Raw genomic sequence first — 7,257 nt, forward strand, 5'->3', positions numbered from 1 at the left:
AAGATAATTTGGCACTACAGGGTTTGGAGTGAGAAGCAGAGTTAACAGACCACCTTAAGAGATGGGAGCTGTGACTTGGTCCTAGGGAAGTGAAGGGAAAAAAAGTTTCAAAGTGGAAAAAGCAGAGAGTGAGCCCCTTAACTCATGGAGTTGCTTGGAAGCAGTCAACTGCAATGGAGAAGGGCTCTCCTGTAATTCACTTGAGGTGCAAACAAAAGCAATAGACACTGGGGAGAACAAATTCAGGGTTTGCAGGAGCAGGGTAACAACCCCCATTCTTCTCTCAGAGCCAGGATAAAAACTCTAGGAGTAAGGGGTGCCCAACTGTTTAAACTTAGGGAGCCCTACCCTTTGCTCAGAGCTAACTATATCCTTTTCTTCTTCTTTTTCTCCTCCTCCTCAGTTTATTTAATTTGCTGCTGTTAGCCTGTACTTTAAAATAACTTCACTGGGTTATTGGTTGCTTTCCACTCTACCCCCCTCTCTCACACGTTTGGTTTTTCTGAAGTTTTAATGGAGGGTACTGTAGATATTCATGTGAAACATTTGTTTGGTTTTGGAAAAAGCGTGACGGAAGTCTGCTGGATTTTGTTGAAATTTTTCATCTTGTCTGCCTCCGATTGTACAAGATGGGAATGTAATTTGGGTACAGTTGTGTAAAAATAATGAAAGCTGTGCAAGGGGTGTTAGGCAAAAGAGAATTTGTGTGTGTGTGTAATTATGTAAGGGTTTAAGGACCTAAACCAACACTTATGGTTTGTAAAATCCCGTTTCTAGGTTTAAGATAAATTGGGTTGGGTTGTTTTGGGTTTTTTTATTTAAAAAAAACAAGGGCACTAAAACTCCATTTGAATAGCTCATTCAAAGTTGCAACATTGACAGACCCTTGTGCCAGATATGAGTAACTAGTGTGTGATGCGGCTTTGGTGTTTAGCATTTAATGTTTTGGGTACCTTCCTGGTATTTTTAAATAGAGTTTAATATCCTTTTAAATAAAGACCAGAGAATGTGGTCCTGTCTGGGGCAGCCAGAACTGGGAGAATGGGGAGAGATTCTGGACCCTTTTTTGGTAATAAATAGCTAAGAACTGCAGGAGGAGAACAAAAAGTTAAGACAGTGTACCTCTGAAGCAAAGGCAGGGGTGAAATGTACAAAAAGCAATGTGAGAAACACTGAGCCTTGAGGTGGCTCTGAGTAGTCAAACTGTCATAATGTTAAACCTTGGGATAAACGCTAGTGAGTAATCCTGTAATAATGGATAATGTGTATGATTTGGGGGGAAATTTTAAGCAAGCTAAAAATGGTAATTGAAAGCAAATCTCATGTCAAAGGTTTCATGGTAATACCACCTCTCAGCTATTAACTGTGAATAACCTTAAAGCTTGGCACAGCAGAAAAACCATTACAAACTGGTCGGTTGTACAAGAGAGGAAACTGAAGTACACCACCTCATGAATGAACAGTGGGATAATTCACTAGTGTGCCTAGAGAATGAAACAAGGAAAGTATGGAGGTAATTCCTCTGTTTTTCCTGCAGTCAGCAAGATTGGTAAAAGGAAGGGGTATTGTTAAGCAATAATCTGTCCCCAGCCAGGAATGATTTTTTTTTTTTTTTTAATTTGCACTACAAGAAAAGCCCATTGACTGGCTACTGGTTTCCTTGTAACAAAGTCCTGTCTGCATCAACCAGTTCTCTGCAGTGTGACTGTGGCATGAGCCAGGGGAAGAGGAAGGCTATATTTAAATTAACCCCTGAGTCCTGACACAGATTTTTTTAATTCCGTGCGGAGCAAGGTTTATAACTGTGGTACCCCGAGAAAGGGAAGTGAGAGATGACTTCAAACGAAGGGCAAGACTTCCTGGGTGCTTTTCAACTATCAGACTGTGTATATTGTCTGGTTCTCTGATGGCTTGTCTACACTACAGGTTGTGTCAGTATAACTTACGTCACCCACGGCTGTGAACAAGCCACCCCCGGAGCGACGTAAGTTACAGTCACGTAAGCGCCGGTGCGGACGGTGCTACGTTGGCGGGAGAGCTTCTGCTGACAACTATCGCCTCTCGCAGACGGGGTGTCCTGCCGACGGGAGAGCACTCAGCCAGAGAGTGTCTTCACCCGATGTGTTACAGCAACAAAGCTGTATCAGCACAGCAGTGCCGCTTCTAGTGTAGACTAGCCTTACATCTTCCTCCGGTGCAGGTCGGACCCCACATCGCCTCCCTCCCCAAATCCCTGTGCTAGGAGCTTGTCTCCTCCCACACCAAGATCAAGCTCTCTGCCCCTGCCTTCCACCACTCTCCACCTTTTCACTGCTGTCTGCATCCGCCCGCTCTCATCCCTTCCTCTCTTTGCTTCATGCTGTTCTCTCTCCATAAAACCGCCTCCCAAAGCTGATCCATCACACACACTGCTCTGTCCTCCTCCTAAGAACTCGCTCCTTTGGTAAAGCCTAGCACTGATGGCCATGCAGACATTATTCAGCCACCCGTGTGTGTGTGACTTGTTCATCTGCATATTCCATTTGCCCACCCAGATAGACCGTAAGCTCCTGCAACCAGAGACCCTGTGCGTGTGTGTTTGGAAAGCACTGTGAACACTTACAGTATCCCTCAGATAATAGAGGATTAGCTGAGGGCTTAAACACATGGCAAGAGGTAATCAGTAAAGCATGGGCCAGTTGTGGTTAGTCAGTATGTTAACTCATTCCTATTCAGGACATTTCAAGAGTCCTGTCCATTTGTGTGTGTTGGAGCCTTCCACCTGCATGGTGTGAATTTTATCATGAGCGGAGAACAACCATACTTAAGGAAAAAAAGGTCCATCTGTTTCTTCCAGCAGTAGGGACAGGTATGGAGGAAGAACAGATCTCTGGCTTTGCTAAGGAAACTCTGGTAAGTCGTATAAAGTAAGCAAACAGCCACCCCAGCGAGCATCCACGTATAATACCTAGCTCTTACACAGCATTTTTCATTGGTAGACCACAAAGCCCTTTACCAAGGACAGAAGTAATATTATCCCCATTTTACACATGGGGGAAACTGAGGCACAGAGCAGTGACTTGCTTGAGCTCACCCAGTAGCAGAGCCAGGAACAGAACCTAGGACTCCTGTGGCTAAGGCTAATGTGTTATCCGCTAGGCCTAGCTGCCTCCCCAGCTCTAGGGTGGACTCTTTTACTTACATAGTGGAGGAGAATAATTCCCTCCCCTAGTGAAAGTCTGTTCTGGAGGTCTGAGTAGCTGATCATACCAATCCCTTCTGGTCTTAGAAAAACTATTTCCCCTTTGCGGTTGACTTCTGCACTTCAGGGTTCAGGCTAGACGAGCCAAACCACTGTAAGAAGCATCAAGGGAAGAGAGGAAGGCAGTGGCCAGTGGCTTCAGAAGGTAAAGCAAGGAGCGATGGGTTACAAGGAGTAAAGAGGAAATGCTTAACCTGGAGGTTTGCAAATCTAGAATAGCCTTCCAGATAAATCATCCAGGAGACACGGCTCTGCCACTTTGAGAGTAGATGCCACAAAACCTTTGGTCGATCGTGCAGGGGACAATCCTGCAGTAGACAGAGGAAGGAGCTCATAGCTCATTTACTGCTCCAGGTTCCATGATCGGCCAATGGTGCTGTTGGCCCTGTAGGCAGAGTTCTGCACTCATATCAGAGCAGTGACGTGTGACCTCCTAGTATCATTCTCTGGCTTGAGGGGCCATCCTCATCCCTCGCGCCGGGAAAGGGACTTGAATGGTGGTCGAGGGAATGTGTCGAAACAACCACGCAATTTCCCTTAAAGGAAGCCAAAAGCTGAGCTAGAGGGAGCCCTATACATGGGCTCCTCTGGGGCTCGCACCACTTCCTCCCATGGATGTTGCAAGAGCATCATAGCTCTCAGCTGCGTGATTCACCAGTGAAGTGTGAACTTCCGGGCAGAATTTTCCATCTGGTTGGCATTTGTCAAGCTCCTGTGCAGCGTGACAAATGGAGCCAGATGGGCAATCTTCCACAGGCAAGTCATTCCTAGTGGGCGACACACACATGGATAAATTAGGAGGATGAGCCGTCTGCAAATGAAAGGAGCCAAATTAGTGATGCTGGCAGCATCTAACATTTTCTTCCAGGTGTCTGCGACTGATGCTGTGGAATTCAGCTGATGGGTACTTAGAAAATTAGAGCTGCTTTTTTTTTTTTTTTTTTTTTTTTTTTTGAATCCACTGGCGGCAGGGGAATCAGGGGATACAGTCTGAGTCTCTCTTTTGCCAACCCTGCCATGCAGAAAACAAGCCAGAGTTGCAGCCTCAATCCAGGCTCTTTTTTAAAACAAAACCTAATAATACCATGGTTTAACACCCTATGTAAATGTCAACAAGAATGAATTTAAAATAATTTAAACCTACCTCAGTGCTTTAGTGCAGGGGAGTCAGACAGAGAGAAAGGTAATCAACATACATGAGATTGACCAGTCGAGGCCCTGAATCTGCAAACACTCACACATGTGAATAACTTTACCCATCCATGTAGTCCTGTGGAATTCCTTGGGACTGCTCACATGAGTAAGCATTTGCTGAGTCAAGGCCATCCTTTCGACAGCTAAGCCAGTGTTTTCCTAATGTTGAAAGTTGAGGGTCCCTCCCGCCACTCCACAAACCTAGAAGAAGAAATCAGCTCCAGCCCCCAGCAACATCCACCATGTGGTGTTAAAGGCCCACCCAGAATGATTAGTCACTCCAAATCCATTGTGCAGATCTTCATGATATGCCCTCTCCTTTGTTACATGTTTGGATGAGCAGTGAAAGAGTTAACAATGTTGCAATTTAAAGTATCACCATTGGTATTTTTATGGCATGCACTGAAAGGAATGAGTCAAGTCAGTTCACACTTCGGTGCTATTGTTTCAGGCTCTCTGCAAACTCAGACACCCAACACTGCATCAGTGACACTTTAATCATGTTTTTAAGTTTTTCTTTGCAACCACAACAACTAGAGACTTAGGCCGTGTCTACACCCAGGTTTGGCCCATATAACTATTTTGGTTAAGAGTGTGATTTTTCTACTGAAATAGTTAAATTGGTACAACCCCAAGTGTGGATGCAGTTATTTATTCATAAATTATAAGGCCAGAAGGGACCATTGTGATCACCCAGTCTGATCTCCTACTCTGACTTCTAGGAATTGTTTTGAAGAAGTTCTATGGCCTGTGTTATACAGGAAATCAGACTAGATGATCACAATGGTCTCTTCTGGCCTTGGAATCTACGATGGGCTAAAGGGCTTACTTGAATTAATTACTGTTGGAACTAGAGCAGGGGTTCCCAAACTTGGTTCATGCCTTGTTCAGGGTAAGCCTCTGGTGGGCCGCGAGTTGCTTTGTTTACCTGAGCGTCCGCAGGTACGGCTGCTCACAGCTCCCAGTGGCCCCGGTTCGCTGTTCCCGGCCAATGGGAGCTGCGAGAAGTGATGCGGGCCGGTCCACCGCTTCCCGCAGCTCCCACTGGCCAGGAACAGTGAACCGGGGCCACAGGGAGCTGCGAGCGGCAGTCTCTGCGGACGCTCAAAGCTGTGAACGAAGTTTGGGAACCCCTGAACTAGAGTGCATCTTTTAGAAAAACATCCAATCTTCTTTAAAATTCAAGGGATGAAGAATCCACCGCAGCTCCTGGTAACATTGTTCAATGGTTAATTACCCTTTCGGTTAAAAATGTGTGCCTTATTTCTAATCTGAATTTGTCCAGCTTCAATTTCCAGACATTGGATCTTTTTATACCTTTGTCCGCTAGACTGAAGTGCCCATTGTTAAATATTGGTTCCCCATTATTATCTGTGATCAAGGCACCCCTTAACCTTGTCTTTGTTAAATTAGGCCGCGTGTGCTCTTTTAGCCTTTCATTATGACGCATGTTTTCCAATCCTTTAATCATTCTCACGTCTTCTCTCCATGTTATCAACATCCTTCTTGAATTGTGGACACTAGACCTGGACACAGTATTCCAGCAGCATTTGTGTACAGGAGACTTTGGCAAACCAGTAAAGTGCCTGAAACCACTATGGCTTATTGTTAAAAGCAGCCAAGTCAGCAGGCTGTAAATTAGCCAAGGCAGCAGGCTTAGCTTAACCAAGACAGGAGGGGAGGGAGGGCTTTGGGTGCCACAGAGAGGACAGCTTGACCCCGCGTCCTTCCTGATAAGAATTGTGTTGAAGTGGCTGGTGCATGCATTTTAGAAGAGCAGGATGTGCCCCAGGAATGTCTATTGGGGGCCTCAAGGCTGCAAACTCTGGAAAAACCCACACCTGGTTAATCACTAATCAGAAGGAACCTTTTGACGGACCACTGAAACTGCTTGTAACAAGTTTAGTTTAAGGGACATGTCTAATGTGCAAATAAGGGGGGGAAGTTGGAGGTAGTTGGACTCTTTTTGGACTCTCTCTCTGTATACATCTTGCAGTCCCCACAGGCAGATGGAAGATTTGGCCACCGGAAGCCTGCCGCTGTGCCACTTGAGAGCCACGCTCAGCTTTGGCAATTATCAAGGCTTGGGGGTGTTTTACTAACCTTTTGCGGACATGTGTAAGTGCTTGAGACTAAGTAAAGTTTAGCTTTAAGTGAAAGCACTCTTGTGTTGTCCTGTTCGTGCCAGCCATCTATGGTCGGACGGCCGTGTCTCCCCTGATTTATTTCCTGACACCACCTCGCACAGAGTAAAAGTCACCAAGAGCTTTGGGTTGAAAGAACCCCAGGTAACAGTTGCACTAGTGCCAAATACAGAGGTAAAATAACCTACTTACTCAAGATTCTCCTAATTATATATCCAAGGATCACATTAGCCCTTTAGACCACAGCATTACACTGGAGGTCATGTTCAGCTGATTATCCACCTCAACCCCAAGTCCCTTTCAGAGTCATTGCTTCCCACGATAGAGTTCCCTGTCCTGTAAGTATGCAGTCTTTGCTTCTAGATGTATGACTTTACATTTAGCCATACTAAAAACACATGTTTGCTTGTGCACAGCTTGCCAAGTGATCCAGATTGCTATGTATAAGTGACCTGTCCTCTTCATTATTTACCACTCCCCCAATCTTTGTATCATCTGCCAACTTCATAAGTAATAATTTTATGATTTCTTCCAGGTAATTGATAAAAATGTTAACTCGTATAGGGCCAAGAACTGGTCCCTTTGGGATCTCACTAGAAACACACCCATGCAGTGATGATTCTCAGTTTACAATTACATTTTAAGACCTATCAGCCAGTTTTTAATCCATTTAATGGA

General features: G+C 45.1%; 1 long non-coding RNA gene across 1 annotated transcript in view; it reads left to right on the plus strand.

Annotated features, from left to right (window-relative positions):
* LOC122466689 overlaps positions 1-6,546 on the plus strand; it is a 36,125-nt gene extending 29,579 nt beyond the window's left edge. Inside the window, exon 4 of the long non-coding RNA XR_006292397.1 lies at positions 6,432-6,546. This is a non-coding gene — a long non-coding RNA (uncharacterized LOC122466689). The remainder of the gene's footprint in view (positions 1-6,431) is intronic.
* The last annotated feature ends 711 nt before the right edge of the window (positions 6,547-7,257 follow it).

This window comes from Chelonia mydas, chromosome 7 (assembly GCF_015237465.2).
Source record: "Chelonia mydas isolate rCheMyd1 chromosome 7, rCheMyd1.pri.v2, whole genome shotgun sequence".
Lineage (NCBI taxonomy): Eukaryota > Metazoa > Chordata > Testudines > Cheloniidae > Chelonia > Chelonia mydas.